This window comes from Pseudophryne corroboree, chromosome 2 (assembly GCF_028390025.1).
Source record: "Pseudophryne corroboree isolate aPseCor3 chromosome 2, aPseCor3.hap2, whole genome shotgun sequence".
In the NCBI taxonomy this organism is placed as follows: Eukaryota; Metazoa; Chordata; class Amphibia; order Anura; family Myobatrachidae; genus Pseudophryne; species Pseudophryne corroboree.
In genome coordinates this window covers 116,196,938-116,218,990 of record NC_086445.1, presented here as the reverse complement: position 1 = coordinate 116,218,990, position 22,053 = coordinate 116,196,938, and positions in this window count along the sequence as shown.

The following is a 22,053-nucleotide window of genomic DNA, read 5'->3' as shown; positions in this document are numbered from 1 at the left end:
TTTACTAGATATTTTGCAATAGGTTCAGCTTTACAGTGTGCTATCCACTAGCACTCACACCCTTTATCCTACATGCTATGGAACGTGTGGCTTCTAGAACATTGGTGCAGCCAGAGAAACGGGGCACTCCAAGTCTATCACCTGCTTCTCTAGGGAGTGTATACGTTTAATTTGCCGGCTGTCGGGATCCCGGCGGTCAGGATACAGACACCAGAATCCCGGCACACAGGGTCTATTCCCACTCGTGGGTGTCCACGACACCCATAGAGTGGATATAGAACCTTTGGCCAGCGTTACGAGCCACCAAGACCACAAGGGAACTCTTTGTGCTTGCCATGCTGCCGGCGTACTGGTGGCCGGGATGCTGCTGTCGGTATATTGACTGCCGGCATCCCGGATGACGGTAACTCATACTGAATCCCTAAGGACATGTAGTACTGAATGTGAATCACTGTTTAGTTTTCCGATGAAATGCCACACTCTACAACTTACATGATAAAAGTGGAATGAAACCCAAAGGGAGGAATTCATTTGTTTTTCCTAGGGGCCTACACTAGATAGCACCTGACGGAGCAACTCAATTGTTTCTCCGTTTCGGGCGCAATTAGCCACGAGGAGACACATTTCACTACGCATCCCCCACTGCAAGCGAGCAGAAATGTGCAATAAGTGACCCATTTGTGCGGGCAAATGCCACTTTTTGCATCTTGCCCAGCATTTTGGTCGGGTTTAACCATTTTACGTGGATAAACCCGACACTTATGGGTACAATCAGCATGACCAAAAACACTTGACTGAGCCCCCTGATCTTTCATCACTTTAGACGGAAGATATGGCGTCATAAAACAATTGAATCGCCCCCAAACAAGTTAGTTGTATTAAGTACATTTCAAATACACTTTTTATTCTGGCCAATTAGTCCACTTGTGTATAGTTACCATCCTAAAGATGGACCATATACACCAGTGTTTCCCAACCTCGGTCCTCAAGGCACACTAACAGTCCTGGTTTTAGTGATATCCAGGCTTGAATACAGGTGACTTAATTAGTACCTCAGTTATTTTGATGTAACCATCTGTGCTGAAGCCTGGATATCACTAAAACCTGCACTGTTGGTGTGCCTTGAGGACCGTGGTTGGGAATGCCTGATATACACAGTAATTCTGTAGGCTAATTAGGCCAATTAGACTAACCTGGCCACAAATTGCAATGAGTATGGGCCTAAAAAGAGCACCAAGCACGATCAATAGCTAGTTGTGATCTATCAAGTGTCAACAGGGTGGTCCACAATAATGGTGGCTACAGATACGAGGGGTGTGCAGTAAGTTTTCAGATGCACCAAATTATTATATTTACAAAGTGAATATTACATTTTTTCAAAATATTCACCAGAGGAAAGCGGAAACTTGTATGGGCTCAACCACTTGTTGAAGCAGATGGACCAGTCCAAAGCAGGTACTGTATGTCTTCTACATGCTGGATGAAGGTCTCCACTGCAGGCTCTGGTGACTCAAAACGAATCCCATGCATCTTGCACTTGATATGTGGGAACAAGAAGTTACAGGCGAACAAGTCTGGACTGTACGGTGGATGACCAAGCTCCTAGATGTGTTAATGGGCCAGAAAATCCACCACTTTCCTGGACTTGTGAGCAATTGCATTGTCGTGATGGAGAAAGTTTTTGGACGGAGCCTGGAAATTGCTTCCAGCACTTGCAACAGGCATTGGTTAGCGTACCATACCCCATTGATAGTGTGCTGCTGCACAAGTGGTATGGTAGCTACATGACCAGTCTTGGGCACAAAAACAGCCACCATCTGCTTGGCCACGCTGCACTCACGTCAGAACTTCTGTGGTGGCGGACCTCCATGTGGGTTCCACTGGGTCGACTGTTTGGTCTCGGGGTCGAAACTGTAGCTCCAGTTTGAACGACCACCATCAAACCTGGCCAGCATGTTGCCACACCAAGTCATCCGAGCCCCCTTCTGCTCTCAAGTCAGCTGATGAGGCACCCAGCACGCAGAAACCTTGCTGAGGCTTTTCGTGGAGTATCAAGTGGATGGATCCCAATGAGATGCCTATCTCCTTCTCTAACTCTGCCTCTGTCACCTAGGTATCCACCTCAACTATGGCCCGCACGGCAGCAACATTGTCCTTGGTGACGGCAGACACAAGTCAGCCACAGGGTCCATCTCCAGCGACAAAATTCTGCAAACCACTCAAATACAGTGGTTTGGGACGGTGTTTCCTCCCCAAAAGCAGCTCGCAGTCTGTCAAAACTCTCTTGCTGTCGCAGACCACTCCTGTAGTGAACATGCTAATTTCTTCAGTGTGCTGTGCTACATAAATACGGTTCTGTGCCTCGACATTTCACAAGAACTTTAGTGAGAGATTACAGTTCACAACTAGACAGTCAGATTATGCCTACTTTACCTATGTACTGCTGTCAGGAACTGGTGCAGAATCCGGAATTTGGGATCAGGTACCAAGTGGTTGACGTTACCCAGAACAGAGACGCAGAGTCTAACACGCTGGGAGAATTCACCAGAGAACCCCGCAAGGGGATATGGGCTTCGCGGCTCCCGAAGTGCAGGTTGCAGCCTCCTGTCTGGGTCACTCGATACCTGAACTGGACTAGAGTTATGGCAGAGGTGTTGTATGATAGTCCAGATGTATATGACAAAGCGCAGGGTTACGCAGGAACAAACAGCAACTGGAGAAGGTGGCAGGGTGCACACAGCCAGATGGTACACTGGGGCCGTGGAGATGGACAACAGCAGGAACTCTAGGAGAGACACAGGAGGTAGCGGTACATGGACGGACTGGGGCGCAGACACTTGGAGACAGGGTAACGGTAAGTTCGTCAGCAAGATGGTGAAGCTGGAATTCAATGCAGGAACAAGGCAAAACCCACTGGACAGATGAACTGAGACCAGAGAGGAACCAGAGAGCAGAACACCATATGGCGTAGCTATAACTGGCAAGGCATCTTGGGATTGAGAGGCTTAAAAGAACAGGCTGGACCAATCAGCTGTGAGCACCAGACAGGCCCTCAGTAATTGATATATTATGCAGCTGCAGTGCAGACTGAACAGGCTGACAAGCTGAATAGTAGGTTTCAGGTAACCAGCTGTAATTACAGAATGCAGACACCTGTGGAGTCAGTTGCTGAATGCAGGAGCTGAGGCACTGGGAGACAACTATGCAGGAGCTAGCTGTGACCTGTAGTTCCACAAACTGAGGCAACGGTAAATCATAAGAATAACTAGCAAAGCATGAGTAATATGCACAGGATTATAACAACTGCATAGCCTGAAACTTATTACACACCCTTCGTATAAACCATTTGCCCAGAGCGTGAACCACCTGACTGTTGATTTTACCCAAAGCACAGACCACCTGGATGTTGGTCTACTCTGCAGGCTTTCTAATAGTCTGATTAGCTACAGGCTGGTTTAGGGTCTTCAAGTTTCTAATATTCAGAATGGCTACAGGTTTATCTATATTTCTGCAGTGGGGTACACTGGTATTCCACAGGGAATAACATTGGGTGTAGAGTTGGATCTTGATCCGAGGCACCAGCAGCCTAAAACTCTGACTGTTCACCAGGATGCACTGCACCGCCTCCTCTATAGCCCCGCCTTCAGGCACTGGAGCTGTTTGTAAGTTGGTGCCTGCAGTGCAGGTGACTAACAGGTGGGGCTGCGCTAGGCAAGCTCTGAAAAGAGCTCTTTTAGAAGACTTCAAGGGCCGCAGCACTTTCTATGTCTTTAAGACATACTGTGCTGCGGCTCCATCACATCCCTCAGAGGCGCTGCATAATCCCGCGGCCTGGTTCCCAGGTACTTGCAGCGGAGATACACCAGTTTTCTTCAGGCACACCACCGCTGTTATTCTCCAGGATCACGTGGCTGCACTTGAAGGGGAGAGGTAAGGTAAATCGCAATCCGGTCGCGGTCCCAGGAGATGGACTGCGCCACTGCCGTGGACACTGTGTTGCACAGGAACCCCACTATATCCACCAGGGCAAGGAGCACAGGTCGGATTTATTAAAATCCATTTGCAAAAGGCTCCACAGTACCCCGTGGTGAAGTCCAGCAGAGGGGATAAGGCGCTGACCTGTAGCTCCTCCCCCAGCTCCGGGCGCCATCTACTGCTGATGTTCAAGCCCTGGAGCTGCCTCTCTCTCCCGCACTCCCTGAAGAGATTTTGGAGCCATTACACAGCTGGGCTGATCTCTGGGATTGCTGGGCACTGTCTCCTCTGTAAATCCGCCTGTATCATCAGCACTGTGCATTTACAGACACTTAAGTATTCTACATTTCATTTTAGACAGTGTTAGTTAAGAACAAGGGAACTGCGATCTGAATATTTAGTACAAGAATTCTGTGATATACATCCAGTGTTTACTGTGCATTGTTATATCTGTGTACATACATATCTGTAATTACTAGTCCAGTGCAGTTTTATTGTTATATGTGATAATTCCTGCATTGTACCTGTGACTGAGTGTGCCTATAGCTGCTGTGTGGATTCCACTCTTGTGTATCACACGTTAGCTATCACTATATTCTGTACCCTGGAGAACTAGCTGCGTCAGGGTATCATATAATATATAGTGCTACACAGGGTATACTGTTTGTATTTCTCGCTGTGTTTTTCAGCCACCTCACACCACTTATATCCTCTTTTTATGCTCTGTATTTACTGTCACAAAACACAGGGGATTATTTTTGGGGGTTTTTTTGTGTTTGTCTGGCTATATTGTACTATTACATCCTAAGGCTACATCCCACACAATGTCTGCTACACAGGGTGGGACATCCGCGGACGCTCCTGCATCATGCAGCGCTGTCGTCACGGATTCACCAGTGGGGGAAGTGTTAGCTGCTGGTTGAGGCGCTGGGGGTCATACATCTCCCAGTCCATCTGTGGCACCTGTGGTCAATCAAGACCCACCTTGGGCAGCTTTTTGAAATATGCTGACTACGCTTGTACTTGTCTACCCAGTTACAGCAATTAAATCAGACTTTGGTTAGATAAATGTCCACCCCACGTCCCTCTGGGGCCAAGGGGTCAACTAAGCGGGCCATTTCTTCCTTACAATCCACTAATATTTCGGAAAATTCTTCCGATGAAGATGGGGAATATATTGATCTGTCAGACACTGATACAGTTGCTTCTGATGAGGAATCTGCAACCCAGGTTGATGTTCCTGACCTTGTGGAGGCTATCAAGCTGATTCTCCAAATTGATGATGACATTGAGCCTCCTATTACATCTAAGAAACCTGATAAGTTTAAAATTTCAGAAGGTTGCTAAAGTAGTTTCACCACATTCTGACCTCTTAATTGACATACGTCAGGAATCCTGGTCATATCCAGGAAATAAGTTTTCCCTGTCTAAAAAGATGCTAGCTTGTTATCCTATCCCTGCGGAGTTGAGCAACAAGTGGGAAACTCCACTGGTGGACTCTCATTTCGCCTGTCTTGTAGTGTCCTCTACTCTGCTTGTCACCACTGTCACCTCAGTGAAGGAACCGACAGATAAGCGTGTGGAGGGATGCCTGAAGTCTATTTACACTCTTACCGGTGCTGTACATAGACCCACTATGGCAGCCTCTTGGACGGCAAAAGGAATTGAAGCCTGGGTTCAGGCAATTGAGGAGGAGCTACCTCAGAATTTTTCTGACACTGCCAGACAATATCTGTCATATATTACCACAGCCTCTCACTATATTCAGGAGGCGGCCTCTGATGCAGGGGTCATGGCGGCCAAGGCTTCTACTACGTCTATCCTGGCTCGCCAAATTCTGTGGTTAAGGTCCTGGAAAGTGGACCTGGACTCTAAAAAGACCTTGGAGGTACTCCCTTTTAAGGGAGACATCCTGTTTGGGGAAGATCTGAATAAGATTGTGACTGACTTGGCAACGGCCAAGACTGCGTTTCTCTCAAGTACTAATCCTTCTGCTCAGAAGGCTAAGAGTACCAGTTTTCGTTCCTTTCGACCTCCAAGTAAAGCAAAAGGTCAGGCGTACCCGAGACAGGCTCGTACTTCCAAAACCACTAAGCCCAAATCTTAACAATCCTGTGCCAGCCGTCAGCATGCTTCCAAACAAGACAGGCCTGCTGCATGATGGGGCGGGCCTCCCCCTGGGGGATCCCAGGGTGGGAGGCCGACTTCTACAGTTCGCCCAGGCTTAAAGACCACTTCAGACGCCTGGGTACGGGAAGTTGTCTCTCACAGGTATGCAATCTCTTTCAAGAGACGTCCCCCTCGTCAGTTCTGTTCAACTGTTATCTCTTCAGATCCGTTGAAAGCACAAGCTCTACACCTGGTTGTACAATCCCTCCTGGAAACAGGAGTGGTAGTGCCGGTACCTCTGTCACAGAGAGACAGGAGATACTATTCGACCCTGTTTCTAGTTCTGAAACCGAATGGGTTTTTCCGGCCTATCCTCAACCTCAAATCATTGAACAAGTTTGTGAGAGTGTCCAAATTCCGTATGGAAACTCTGCGCTCTATTGTGCTGGTCATGGAACCCGAGGACTATATGGTATCCCTGGACATACAGGATGCTTACCTGCACATACCTATTGCCATTTCGCATCAGCAATATCTGCGGTTTGCTATTGGCAACCTTCAATTCCAATTCCAGGCTCTGCCATTTGGACTAGCCATGGCACATCAGATTTTCATCAAGGTAATGGCCGTGATGACGGCTTTTCTCCGTCGTCAGGGAATCAGAATCCTGCCATATCTGGATGACTTGCTGATTCTGGCGAACTCCCAAGATGTCCTCCTCAGTCAACTGGAGATGTCGGTCAAATTCCTTCAAGCCAAAGGGTGGCTCATTAATTGGAAGAAGTCCTCGCTGGTTCCTGCTCGGAGCATGGTGCACCTGGGGGCGCTGTTGGACACACACAGCTAAAAACTGTTTCTGTCTCCGGAGAAGGTCCTGAAACTTCGGGACAAGATCAGATGCTTCCTCTCTTGCCAGAGTGTTGAGACACTCGGCGATGCAAGTACTAGGCCTCATGGTGTCGGCTTTCGACATGGTAGAGTATGCTCAATTTCATTCCTGCCCTCTGCAGAGGTTAATCCTTTCCAAATGGGACGGCCTGCCTCATCAGATCAGATCTCAAATGATCTCCTTGACTCCGGAGGTTCGTCTGTCCCTGAGCTGGTGGCTACAGAACCAACAGTTGAGCAGAGGCCGTCCGTTCTGGATCTCCAACTGGGTCCCCCTGACAATGGATGCCAGTCTGCTGGGTTGGGGCGCGGTGTTGTAACAACACTCTCTCCAGGATTGGTGGACAAGGGAGGAATCTCTCCTCCCGATAAACATTCTGGAAGTGCGAGCAGTGTTCAATGCGTTGACACTGGCCCTGCCTTTGGTACAGAATAGTCCATGGAACTTTCGGTTGCCATACGTGTTCCCTCCAGTGTCACTCCTGTCCAGGGTAATAAGGAAGTTCAAGCAAGGAGGAATACTACTTCTAGTCACTCCAGCGTGGCCCAGACGGCATTGGTTCTATCGATCGAGCGTCCTCTTCTACTTCCTCAATGCCCAGACCTACTCGTTCAGGGCACTTGTGTCTACCCGGACCTGGCCAGACTGGCTTTGATGGAATGACTCTTGAAGCATCACTCCGGAGAGCAAAAGGATTCTCTGAGGCGGTTATTCAAACTTGTCGAAACCCCGTAAACCAGCTTCATCTCGGATTTATTACAGGGTCTGGAATTCTTACTTCACATGGTGTGCTGCTAAGAATTATGATGCATATACGTTTAAAACTTCCAGACTTTTGGCTTTTCTACAACAAGGCCTGGACTTGGGCCTTCGTCTAGCCTCCCTCAAGGTTCATATTTCGGCCTTGGTGTGGTTTCAGAAAAAAATTGTATCTCTTCCTGACGTCCACACTTTCACTCAGGGTGATCTATGGATTCAGCATCCCTACGTCCCTCCTGTGGCTCCATGGGATCTGTCTGTCATCTTAAATGCCCTGCAAGAGTCTTCATTTGAACCTCTTGAGTCTGTGGACCTTAATTGCCTTACGCTTAAGGTCATGTTTCTGTTGGCTATTGCCTCTGCTAAGAGGGTGTCGGACTTAGGCGCTTTGTCCTGTCGTCCACCCTTTCTGCTTTTTCACCGTGACTGGGCAGTTCTTCAAACTCGCCCAGGTTATTTGCCTAAGGTGGTATAATCTTTTCACCTTAACCAGGAGATTGTGGTTACGGCCTTCATCTCTTCTGGTTTGTCCTCCAAAGAAAGATCTTTGGATGTGGCACAGGTTCTCCGTATTTATGTGGAAAGGAATGCCTCTATCAGGTCAGATTCCCTTTTGGTTTTTACAAACGTGGCTGGCCTGCGAATAAGCAAACCTTGGCCAGATGGATTAGAATGGTGACTGCACAAGCCTATGCACAGGCTTGGCTCCCAGCTCCTGCTGCTATCAAAGCCCATTCTACTTGATCTGTTGGACCTTCTAGGGCGGCCCGCCGTGGCGCGTCCACAGAACAATTGTGCAAGGCAGCTACATGGTCCTCAGTGAACAAGTGCATCAGGTTCCATGCCTTTGATACTTCCGCCTCCCAGGAAGCTTCCTTTGGACTCCAGGTTATTGTGCCCACTACAATGCGTCCCCTCCCATGAGGAACTGCTTTAGGACATCCCCGATGTTATTCCCTGTGGAATACCTGTGTACCCCGCTGCAGAAAATAGGATTTTAATTACCTACCCGTTAATCCTTTTCTCGTAGTCCGTAGAGGATACTGGGGTCCATTTAGTACCATGGGATATAGATGGGTCCACTAGGAGCCATGGGCACTCTAAGAATTTGATAGTGTGGACTGGCTCTTTTCTCTATGCCCCTCCTACCAGACTCAGTCTAGGAAACTGTACGCGAGGAGACGGACATACTTTGAGAGGATAGTGGTGAGATTCCGAACCAGCACACACAACAAGAGGAAAGCCAAGCTAACCAAATTTGAAACTGGAACAGCAACAGCTGAACCAACATTACTTAACCAAGTAACATTGCAGGAAGAATGAAGCACTGGGCGGGCACCCAGTATCCTCTACGGACTGCGAGAAAAGGATTTACCGGCAGGTAATTAAATCATATTTTCTCTTATGTCCTAGAGTATACTTGGGTCCATTTAGTACCATGGGGATGTACCAAAGCTCCCAAACCGGGTGGGAAAGTGCTAAGGTTCCTGCAGAACTGATTGACCAAACTGAAGGTCCTCAGAGGCCAAAGTATCGAACATCTAGAACTTAGAAAACGTGTTCGAACCTGACCAAGTAGCTGCTCGGCAGAGCTGTAAAGCCGTGACACCCCGGGCAGCCGCCCAGGAAGAACCCGCCGACCTAGTAGAGTGGGCCTGTACAGATTTTGGACATGGCAAACCTGCCGTGGAATAAGCATGCTGGATAGTAAGTCTGATCCAGCGTGCTATTGCCTGCTTTGAAGCAGGACACCCAATCTTATTGGGAACATAAAGAACAAACAGCGAGTCCGTTTTTGTGATGAGTTGTTCTTTTCACATACACCTTCAAAGCCCTCACAACATCCAAAGACTTTGAAGTAGCAGAAGTGTCGGTGACAACCGGAACCACCATAGGTTGGTTGATGTGAAACGCAGACACCACTTTAGGAAGAAATTGCTTACGAGTTCTGAGATCAGCTCTGTCCTCATGGAAAATGAAATAGGGTCTTTTATGAGACAAAGTCCCCAACTCCGACACACGTATTGCTGAAACCAAGGCCAATAGTGTGACAGTCTTCCACGTAAGATATTTAATGTCCACCTTCTGTAACGGTTCAAACCAGTCCGATTGGAGGAACTGCAGCACCACGTTGAGATCCCAGGGTGCCGTAGGAGGCACAAAGGAAGGTTCAATGTGCAGAACACCTTTCAAGAACGTCTGGAACTCAGGAAGAGAAGCCAATTGTTTCTGAAAGAAAATGGACAAGGTCGAAATCTGGGCTTTTAAAGGAGCCCAGACGCAGGCCCACATCCACACCTGTGTGCAAAAAAAGCATGAAACGTCCCAGATGAAATTCCACCGCAGAATAATTTCTGCTCCCACACCAAGAGACGTATTTCTTCCAAATACGATGGTAATGCTTAGACACCCCCTTCCTAGCTTGGATCAAAGTCGGGATAACCTTGTTAGGGATCCTTCTCCTGGCTAGACTCAGCCGTTCAACTTCCATGCCATCAAACGTAGCCGCGGCAAATCTTGACAGACGAACGGGCCCTGTTGCAGAAGATCCTCGCAAAGAGGTAGAGACCACGAATCTTCGAGGAGCATCTCCAGAAGGTCCGTGTACCAGGCCCTTCTTGGCCAGTCCGGAGCAATGAGTATTGCTTGAACCTTTTCCCTTTTTATTCTTAGAATTCTTGGGAACAGAGGAAGTGGAGGAAACACGTACACCATCTGACAGACGCATGGAGTCGTCAGGGCGTCTACCGCCACCGCCTGTGGGTCACTTGACCTGGAACAATACCGCTTGAGCTTCTTGTTGAGACGAGAGGCCATCATGTCGATCTGTGGATATCCCCATTGACTTGTCAAGCATCTGAACACTTCCGGGTGAAGGCCCCACTTCCCCGGGTGCAGGTCGTGTCTGCTCAGGAAGTCTGCCTCCCAGTTATCTACTCCCGGAATGAAGACCGCTGACAATGCAACAGCATTTCTTTCTTCCCAGAGGAGAATTCTTGACACCTCTGACACTGCTGCTCTGCTCTTCGTTCCGCCCTGTCGGTTTATGTACGTCACTGCCACCACACTGTCCGACTGGACCTAAATGGCCCGATCTTGAAGAAGATGTGAGGCCTGCAGAAGGGCTTTGTATATGGCCCTGAGTTCCAGAATGTTGATTGGAAGAACGACTTCCTGACTTGACCATCTTCCTTGAAACTGCATCCCCTGGGTGACTGCTCCCCAAACTCTGAGGCTTGCGTCTGTGGTTAATAGAATCCAGTTCTGAATTCCGAACCTCCGACCTTTGACGAGGTGAGAAGTCTGTAGCCACCACAGAAGGGAGATCCTGGCTTTTGGCAACAGACGGATCCTCTGGTGATTATGAAGATGCGATCCGGACCATTTGTCCAACAGATCGAGCTGGAAGGGTCTTGCATGAAACCTTCCGTATTGAAGAGCCTCGTAAGTGGCCACCATTTTCCCCAGAAGGCGAATGCACAGATGCATTGACACCAGGGTTGGCTTCAGGACGTCCTGAACCATCAACTGGATCACCAATACCTTCTCCAACGGAAGGAACACTTTCTGTGACTCCATGTCCAGTATCATTCCCAGCAATGGGAGCCTCGTTGTTGGCTCTAGGTGAGATTTCGGAAGGTTCAGAATCCACCCGTGATCCTGGAGGAGTTTGGTTGAGAGACCAATGCTGTCCAGCAACCTTTCCCTGGACGGCGCTTTTATCAGGAGATCGTCCAGGTATGGAATTATGTTCATTCCCTGTTTGCGGAGTAGAAACATCATCTCTGCCAAAGGGCAGGGCCTGGAACTGGTAGTGACAGTCCTGCAGTGCAAACCGTTTATAAGCCTAATAAGGCTCCCAGATCGGAATGTGAATGTACGCATCCTTGATATCCGGAGACACTAGGAATTCCCCCTCCTCCAGACCTGAGATTATTGCTCTCAGAGACTCCATCTTGAATTTGAACACCCGTAAGTACGGGTTCAAAGACTTGAGACTCAGAATCGGTCTTACCGAACAGTCTGGTTTCGATACTACGAACAAGTTGGAATAGTACCCCTTGTTGAGCAGATGAGGTGGAACTGGAACAATGACTCAAGTCTGTACCAGTTTTTGGATGGCATACTGTAAAGTTACCTGCCTCTTGTGAAACTGGCAAGCCTGATTTGAAGAATCTGTGAGGTGGGAGCTCTTGGAACTCCAGTCTGTAGCCCTAGGAAAATAGGATTTTGGTACTTACCAGGTAAATCCTTTTCTTTGAATCCATAGGGGGCACTGGAGTACTCTTGGGATATGGACGGCTTTAGCAGAACAAAGGCACTGAATATTTAAATTTAGTAACTCTCCTCCCCTCCATATTCCCAGAGTACCTCAGTGTTTTTTACTGAGCAGAACAGGAGCGATAGAGAGGATGACAATGGAGAATTACATATAACATTATAACATAACGGACAACAATAAAGTTGACACAGAACGTTACTGACAACTAAACAGTTGACACCATAACCGATAGAACTTGAAAATTTGAACAAATCGGTGAGAATGTGTTACCAGAAGATCCACTGAACTTACCATAAACCAGGTAAAACTGCTCTGGGTGGGCGTCCAGTGCCCCCTATGGATTCAAAGAAAAGGATTTACCTGGTAAGTACCAAAATCCTATTTTCTTTTTCATCCACTAGGGGTCAATGGAGTACTCTTGGGATGTACCAAAGCTTCCCCCGTGGGCGGGAGAACTGTTTGGCACCTGTAACACTAGGCGGCCAAAGCTAGATGCTGATGCCGCAAACGTATCAAACTTGTAAAAGCGCACAAACGTGTTCACTGATGACCATGTAGCCGCACGGCAAAGCTGCGTCGTAGAAGGCCCACGACCAGCTGCCCATGAAGTTCCCACAGAACGTGTGGAATGAGCCGTTACTGATGTAGGCGGCTGTAACCTAGCATGAAGGTAAGCCTGACGTATGGTCAGCTTAATCCATCTGGATAAGGTCTGCTTAGAACCTGGCCAACCCATCTTGGCAGCATCATAAAGAACAAACAATGTATCCGTCTTACGAACTGTAGACATTTGGGATACATAAACGCGTAATGCACGTACCACATCCAAAGTTCCAGAATCTCCTGTTAACACAGGAACTACTATTGGTTGATTGATGTGAAAAGAGGACACTACCTTTGACAAGAAAGCGGGATTCATCCGAAGTTCCGCTCTGCCATCATGAAACACCAAATACGGTGGCTTGCATGACAAGGCACCCAAATCTGAAACACGCCTTGCCGAAGCTAAGGCTAGGAGAAAAATTGTTTTCCAAGTGAGAAACTTAATATCCACTTGTTGTAAGGGTTCAAAATATGAAGACTGTAAAAAATCTAAAACCAGATTCAAGTCCCATGGCGCTGTAGGTGGAATGAATGGAGGCTGTACTCTGAGGACACCTTGCAGAAAGGTGTGTACAGACGGCAATAGAGCCAATCGTCTTTGAAAGTAAATTGACAAAGCAGAGACCTGCACCTTTAGTGTAGATAAACGCAGTCCTCCATCTAACCCCATCTGTAGAAATAACAAAAGACGGGATAACTTGAAACATGATGTCGGAAACTTCCGAGCTTCACACCAACCTATATAGGCACGCCAAATTCTGTAATAATGAGCTGCAGTAACTGGCTTCCTAGCTCGTAACATGGTTGGTATAACAGAATCTGGAATGCCCTCTTTTCTTAAGAGGGCGGTCTCAACAGCCACCCCGTCAAACGCAGCCGCGCTAAATCGGGGTAAAGGAACGGACCCTGTTGTAACCGGTCCGGACGTAGCGGCAGCGGCCAAGGATCGTCTGCGAGTAGTCCGCGGAGATCCGAGAACCAAGCTCTCCGAGGCCAATGAGGCGCCACTAGTATGACTGTGGCGGACTCTCTTTTGATCCGTTTTAGCAACAGAGGGAGCAGCGGAAACGGTGGAAACAGATACACGAGGCTGTACGGCCACGCGATTGTGAGAGCATCCACCGCCACTGCCTTTGGATCTCGCGTTCTGGACACATACTGGGGCGTTTGGTGATTGTGGCGAGATGCCATCAGGTCCACTTGAGGGTAACCACACCTTTGGACCAACATGTGAAACACCTCTGGATTTAATGCCCATTCTCCTGGATGAAAATCCCGACGGCTGAGATAATCCGCCTCCCAGTTGTCCACTCCCGGAATGAACACTGCCGACAATATCACTTGGTAATGCTCGGCCCAATTGAGTATTCGAGCTACTTCCCGCATGGCCATGCGGCTTCTCGTTCCTCCTTGTTTGTTGATGTACGCGACCGCAGTCACGTTGTCTGACTGCACCTGGACAGTCTGAGACCGAAGCATGTGCATTGCTTGTTGTAGCGCATTGTAAATTGCCGGGAGTTCCAGGTCATTTATAGACAGCAATCTTTCGTGATCCGCCCAGAGACCCTGGAGCTGACAATTTTGAACTACAGCTCCCAAACCTCTGAGACTCGCGTTTGTCGTTAGAATTATCCAATTCCAGGCGCCGAACAGTTTCCCTGCGGTTAGACTGTGTACTTTGAGCCACCAGAGTAGAGATACTCTGGCCCGTGGAGACAACCTCACCCTCTGGTGAATCTGCGGATGCGAGCCCGGCCACTGTGCGAGCACATCCAGTTGAAAAGGACGTGAGTGAAATCTTCCGAACTGAAGCGCTTCGAAAGCCGCCACCATTGTGCCTAACAGACGAATGCACAAATGTACCGAGACTGGGGGTCATTCCGAGTTGTTCGCTCATTGCAGATTTTCGCTATACTGCGATTAGTCGCTTACTGCGCATGCGCAAGGTTTGCAGAGCGCATGCGCTTAGTTATTTTACACAAAAGTTAGGTATTTTACTCACGGCATAACAAGGATTTTTCATCGTTCTGGTGATCGTAGTGTGATTGACAGGAAGTGGGTGTTTCTGGGCGGAAACTGGCCGTTTTATGGGAGTGTGCGGAAAAACGCAGGCGTTCGAGTTGTAAAACGCAGGAGTAGCTGGAGAAACGGGGGAGTGGTTGGGAAAACGCTGGGTGTGTTTGTGACATCAAACCAGGAACGAAAAGGACCGAGCTGGTCGCAATGGCTGAGTAAGTCTGGAGCTACTCAGAAACTGCAAAGAAATTTCTATTCGCAATTCTGCTAATCTTTCGTTCGCAATTCTGCTATGCTAAGATACACTCCCAGAGGGCGGCGGCTTAGCGTGTGCAATGCTGCTAAAATCTGCTAGCGAGCGAACAACTCGGAATGAGGGCCACTGTGCGTGGCTTGAGCACTAATTGTACCAGATGACGAATAATCTGTACTTTCTGTTCTGGTAGGTAAATTATTTTCTCTACCGTATCGAGAATCATACCTAGGAATTGAAGTCGTTGAGACGGAATCAGATGTGATTTTTTGAAGTGGACAATCCAACCGTGCTGAACTAGTACATTGGGCCTAATTCCAAGTTGATCGCAGCAGGAATTTTTTTAGCAATTGGGCAAAACCATGTGCACTGCAGGGGGGGCAGATATAACATTTGCAGAGAGAGTTAGATTTGAGTGGGTTATTTTGTTTCTGTGCAGGGTAAATACTGGCTGCTTTATTTTTACACTGCAATTTAGATTGCAGATTCAACACACCCCACCCAAATCTAACTTTCTCTGCACATGTTATATCTGCCCCTCCTGCAGTGCACATGGTATTGCCCAACTGCTAACACATTTGATGCTGCGATCAACTCAGAATTAGGCCCCTTGTACGTTAGCAACGCATGTTGGAGGAGCATCTGTTGAGACAGAGCTTTGATGAGCAGATCGTCCAAGTACGGAACTATTATCACTCCCAGGGATCTGAGATAAGCTATCATCACAGATATCACTTTGGTGAATACCCGAGGCACTGACGAGAGGCCAAACGGTAGAGCCTGAAACTGGTAATGGTTCTGCCGTATCGCAAACCGCAAGAACCTCTGATGAGGTGGCCAAATCGGAATGTGTAAGTACGCATCCTTGAGATCCAGCGCAATCATGAATTCCTGTGGCTCTAAACCTGCAATTACTGACCGCAGAGATTCCATCTTGAATCTGTAGTAAGTGACGTACTGATTGAGGCCCTTTAAGTTCAATATTGGCCTGACCGAGCCATCCGGCTTTGGTACCACAAACAGACTGGAATAATAACCCTGACCTTATTGGTGTACAGGGACCGGAATCAAAACTGCTGAAACTGAATTGCAATTTGCAGAACCGCCCTCTTGTCGTCCGACACAGGCAGTCCTGTCTTGAAAAACCACAGTGGCGGGAGACAGTCGAACTCTATCTTGTAACCTTTTAACACTAAATTGCGGATCCACCCATCTGTGGATGTCTGGAACCACGCCAAATGGAACGTCTGAAGGCGTGCTCCCACAACTGGAGATCCGAGATGGGCTGGGAGCCAGTCATGCCACTGGCTTGTCGGTGACCTTAGCGTCCTGACGACTGGTATTGGTTTGTTGAAAACCACGTCCTCGACCTCGTCTACCAGGCGTGGCTGTTCCTCTAACACGGCCTCGAAAGGGCTGAGGTCTAAAGGATTTGAACGCCGGGCCAGAGTATTTCCGTCTAGGTACCGGTGGAGGCAATGGTAGGAAAACAGACTTTCCTCCCATGGCCTCAGAAATCCATTTGTCCAATTCAGGACCAAACAACTTCTCGCCACCATAAGGTAACGCCCTCTTTTGACCTCTGCCTCCGCTTGCCAAGAACGCAGCCAGAGTGCTCGTCGTGCCGTAACTAGAGACGATGAAAGGCGAGAACTGAGCTGACAGACATCAGTAGAAGCTGTACATAGATAATCAGCAGCTTCACAAATTTGATCAGCAAGAAGTATAAGGTGATCGTCATGTAGGGCAGACTTGAGTTCTGTTATCCATACCATTAGGGCCTTAGTTACCCAAATGCCAACCCACCCAGGTCGAGGCAGCACTCCTGCTGCAATATACATGGACTTTAGGATAGTGTGGCCGGAGAGACCCCAGCCCACGTGGACAATGGTGGCGCGGCACTGAAGGGGTTAACCCTCAGTGAACGGCGCCATATTCAAGGACAATGGGCGCTTGGCGCCACTTTTAAACTGTGCACTGGTGCTAAACGCCATCTTTAAATGTAGTGTGGGTGCTAGGCACCGGGTATTTAAAAATATATTTACTACTGTGTTTTCACCAATGTTATATTTAATGCAAATGCCAGCACTTAGAAGGAATGTGTAAGCTGTGTTGGTTTTAAAATGCACTTACTATAGATGTCTGAATAATCATCTCCTGTCAGTAGGAAGTGGCATGCTAATGGCCCTGTCCTAGCAGAGAGGTGTGAATGACAAAACCTTTTGATGTGTAAAGATGCTAATCACGGGGTCTATGGGCTTGGGACCTGTTTCATGTACCTGATTTAATTGATATACGAACCCTGAATGGCAGATGCAGGAAGGAAGACTGTTTGTTTGTATTGTAGCTGTACCATCTTATTCTGCTGGAACATCTTGCTGTATGCTGTTGCCCCTAGCAATAGGGAAGAGTTCTCTTTAGAACTATTGAGCAAATAAAACATCATTGCCTCAAGAAGATTGCTTCATCTTGTGACCTACAGGGTTATGCCAACCATAGCCCCGTCCTCCGGCTGTCCAGGGAAGCACCTAACGTCTCCAAGTTCCGCCTTCCGCCAGCTACCGGTAGAGGCCTAGCAAGTGGCTAGTAGGGATTCGTCAACACCACACAGGTGTGGTAAGGCAGTGCGTCGGCACATACAGAGCAGAACCGTGGTTCCAAATGCCACGGCAGGTTAGGAGTTTGGTGGTGGCAGCATAAACCCGCCCACAGCACAGTGGGTGGAGTCAGTAACAGGCAGTTACTGACGGTAAGCGGGAATCCCCTATGTGGTCAGGCCTCGTGTGACCTAACCTTCCAATCTGTGCGCAGGAGACGGGACGCGAAAGCGGCGAGTGCTTTCGTACGGGACCGTCCTGTCACAGAAATTGGTGGCATAGCGGTGGGATCATCCCAGGCGGCTTTTCATCACCCGATTGGAGAAGCCGAGTTACTCAGGAGAGGAGTAACTGCAGCGCAGGAGAACGCACAAGATGGCGGAATTCAGCGGAAAGTCCAAGGATGATCTGGAGATCGTGTGCCAGGAGAAGGGTGTGGATATCCCTTTCAACGCGTCCAGAAGCGTCATGAAGGCGGCGCTCATGAGCGTGGAGGAGTCCCATCGGGCGGAGGTGGAAAGCACTGACGGCGTCAGCATCGCAGAGGACGGCCCACCAGTGGACCTTCGTACAGAACCGGTGAGACCCACAAGCCCCGCCCTCTCTCACAGCAGCAATGTTTCCCAGCAATCCCTAGCAGGGCCAGGATCCCAACGTCCCAGGGGGGGCGGCCCGGATACCCTAGCAGATCGGCTAGCGGAATTGGGGGAAAGGGCAACGGAGCAAGAACGCATGCTTGTCATCCGGATGTGGCATGCGGAGCGGGCATCACAAGCCGTGGTACCCCGGGAGCCGTTGTCAGCTGTTGTACACAGATCAGGACGCATTCAGTTTGCCAAGTTTGCAGACAGTGATGGGGACATTGATGGACATTTGCAAGTTTTTGAAATGACTTGTAAACTACACGATCTACCCAAGTCAGAGTGGGTGAGACACCTTGTGCCCACTCTGCATGGAGAGGCATTGGAGGCCTATCGAGGAGCGGCCACGGAGGACTGTGGGGACTACGACGAAGTCTCACGGGCCCTCCTCCAGCGATTCTTCATCACTCCAGAGTCTTACAGGAAGAAGTTCAGAGACTTGCCCAAGAATCCTAGCAGCACCCATGAGCAGTTCGCCACCCAGCTGCGGCAGTACGTGGTGAAGTGGGTGAAGGATTCTGAAGCCACTACATGGGACGCACTGATCGACCTGATCTGCAGGGAGCAGTTCTACCGCAGGTGCGCCCCAGAAGTGAAGGAGTGGGTGCTAGATCGGGAGCCACCCAGCTTAAAGATGGCTGCCCAGTTAGCAGACAAGTATGTGGCAATTCGGCCACAGGGGCAGAAGCGCCCAGCCAGCAGCCAGCTCCAACAGACTGTACCACCTAGGGGACACCCCTCTTCAGCTCATCACCCCCAAAGACAAGCATCTTCCAACCCGGGTGCTCTTGGCCAGCAACCGCACCTCAGCGTCCGTCCCTGCAACTGATCAGAGATCATCGGTGCCACGACTGGAGAAGAAGTGCTACGGCTGTGGGAAAATCGGACATCTGAGGATGAACTGTCCTGCATCCCAAGCACCCCAGACTCGTATCCCAAATCAGAGTGCTGGAGCCCGGCTCGCTTGTTTGACGAGAGGAGATGAGCCTAGAGAGACTGTTCCCCCTCCAGTCAGTCCGATGGAGTGTGGCGAGAGACAGGTGCACTCTGCGGAGAGAGTCACCTGCATGGCCAAACAGCCCCTACACAACATGTGGAGGCACCTGCAGCCAGTCCACGTGGGACCCCTGCAGGGAGAAGGCCTAAGAGACTCTGGGGCCTCAATCACTGTGGTGAGCCCCCACCTTATAGATCCTGCTGCAGTATTGCAGGGTCGCACTGCCAAGGTCACCCTGGCAGATGGAATGGAGAAAGCGGTTCCCATGGCAAGAGTCTACCTGGACTGGGGAGCTGGACCAGAGTTGCGAGAAGTTGCCGTCATGGATGGTCTCCCAACTGATGTGGTCCTAGGAAATGATCTGGGTGGTGGGATCGTCACTACGTTTGTTGGCGCCATTCCCCGGAGTCAAGTTCCACAACCACCGTTGACATCAGCTACTCCAGCACAGCCCAGCGGAAAAGACTACAGCTGCTAGACAACTGCCAGCACAGCCAACCACAGCATCAACCAGCCCAGAGGAAGAGATTACAGCGGCTAGATCGGCACATCGACCCCGCATGCCTTTTGCCTCTGGTATGCCTACGTCCCCTAGCAACGCAGAAGATGTTGGTTCCAGCTCGTTTGATCCTGTGGGGGTGCCCATTGATGCTCCTGACCCAAGTGGTTTGCCAACTCCGGCGGTGAGTATGAGAAACCACACTGACTTTTCCATGACTGACCCCTACCAGACTGACCCTAGTAGTCCCCACCTAGATCCCTCTGTAGAGTGTAGGAGAGATTGAGGGCCACAGGCAGGAGTTTAGGGAGGCTCAACTCTCTGACCCATCCCCGAAAGGCATGAGGCGCCACTCTGGCAGCGGCCTTGCAGGGTTGGGGCAGGAAGTTTGACCTGGCGGGAAGGGTTAAGGTACAGGGTAGACACGAAAGTGGGAGGGGATAGACCAGATAGGGAATGTGTCCAACTGGTCCCCCCAGGGAACGTTCCTGCGCAATCGGTGTCGGTTGCCAGCGAAACCCCTTTGGACAGTAACCCGGAGACAGACCGTACCCTGAAGTGCCTGACACAGAGCTTACCCTGGTCTGGAATGTCGGATGACGCCCAGACCAACTGTAAGGCTGGTGCCATGCGTTGGCAGCTGGGGCACTCCAGCGGTTGTGTTGTCTCTGGGCCTCTGCCCATAGGAGAACCCTTGCAGCAAGTTGCTGTGGACATAGCAGGTCCCTTGCCTGTGCTCAGTAGATCCGGGAAGACACGCAGCCTCCCTGTAGTGGATGCCACACAGGATCCAGAGGCTGGTGGTCTGGCCGCCATCACTGTGGCACAGGTAGCGGACGAGGAGGGAAGAGTAGGCCTAGGTGACAGGGTAGGTTTCCCGAGTCATAGGTCGACAGAAGAGGATTGGAGGGCAGGTCTGACAGTTCGGGCAGACAGTTGCAAGATAGGTATGACGGAGGTGCAGTGCCTGGGGCACCATGTGGGAGGAGACAGGGGTAGGCCCAAACCAGAGGGGGTGGAGGCAACCAGAGGCTGTCCCCGACCCACATCACCCAGACCGGTACTGACCTTAGAACCTGTAAGGCCCTACGGACACGTTGTCATTGACTTTAGTCCTGTAGTGAACCCCTTGACAGAGATGGCTAGGAAGGGCATTCCCAAGTCAGTGGACTTTGCACCCGCTTGCGAGTTGGCATTCCAGTCATTGAAGGAGGCTCGGGTACCCGCTCCAGTGCTGATGGCGCACATTCTTGACCAGGGCTGTGTGTTACGAACTACTGCGCCACTGCACGGACTGGGAGTAGTACCGAGCCAGAAAGAGCCATATGGGCAGGAGCACTCTGTGGCCTGTTTGAGCAGTATACTGCTATTGTGGGAGGTGGGGTATGCCACAATTGGGACACCGTGGGTGGCACTTGTGTGTAACTGGCCCCCCACCGTGGTGACTTACCACCAACCTGTTAGGTGGCTGCAACCTACCTTGGGGAAATTGGACAGACTTTTGTGGTGGAGCCTTGAACTTGGACTTCAGGTGGACTATTTGAACATTGTGCACCCACGAAGAGAGGCCCACTGCACTATGGATGAACTGTCTAGGCCGGAGCCTACGCCCCCAGGTAGCGTCACCTTCAACCCCATTAAGGACTGCGGGACCAGGGACCAAATCGATGGGACATGGGTCCCTGGTTGACCCGCTTGAATGGGGGGGGGGGGGGGGGAGGAGTGTGGCCGGAGAGACCCCAGCCCACGTGGACAATGGTGGCGCGGCACTGAAGGGGTTAACCCTCAGTGACCGGCGCCATAGTCAAAGGACAATGGGCGCTTGGCGCCACTTTTAAACTGTGCACTGGTGCTAAACGCCATCTTTAAATGTAGTGTGGGTGCTAGGCACCGGGTATTTAAAAATATATTTACTACTGTGTTTTCACCAATGTTATTTTTAATGCAAATGCCAGCACTTAGAAGGAATGTGTAAGCTGTGTTGGTTTTAAAATGCACTTACTATAGATGTCTGAATAATCATCTCCTGTCAGTAGGAAGTAGCATGCTAATGGCCCTGTCCTAGCAGAGAGGTGTGAATGACAAAACCTTTTGATGTGTAAAGATGCTAATCACGGGGTCTATGGGCTTGGGACCTGTTTCATGTACCTGATTTAATTGATATACGAACCCTGAATGGCAGATGCAGGAAGGAAGACTGTTTGTTTGTATTGTAGTTGTACCATCTTATTCTGCTGGAACATCTTGCTGTATGCTGTTGCCCCTAGCAATAGGGAAGAGTTCTCTTTAGAACTATTGAGCAAATCTATCGCCCCATAGCTTTGCTCAATGTTGATGTCAAACTTTTTGCGAAACTAATAGCAAATAGACTTGCTCCCCTTTTACCCGCCCTGATCGACCCGGATCAAGTTGGATTTGTAGTGGGTAGACAGG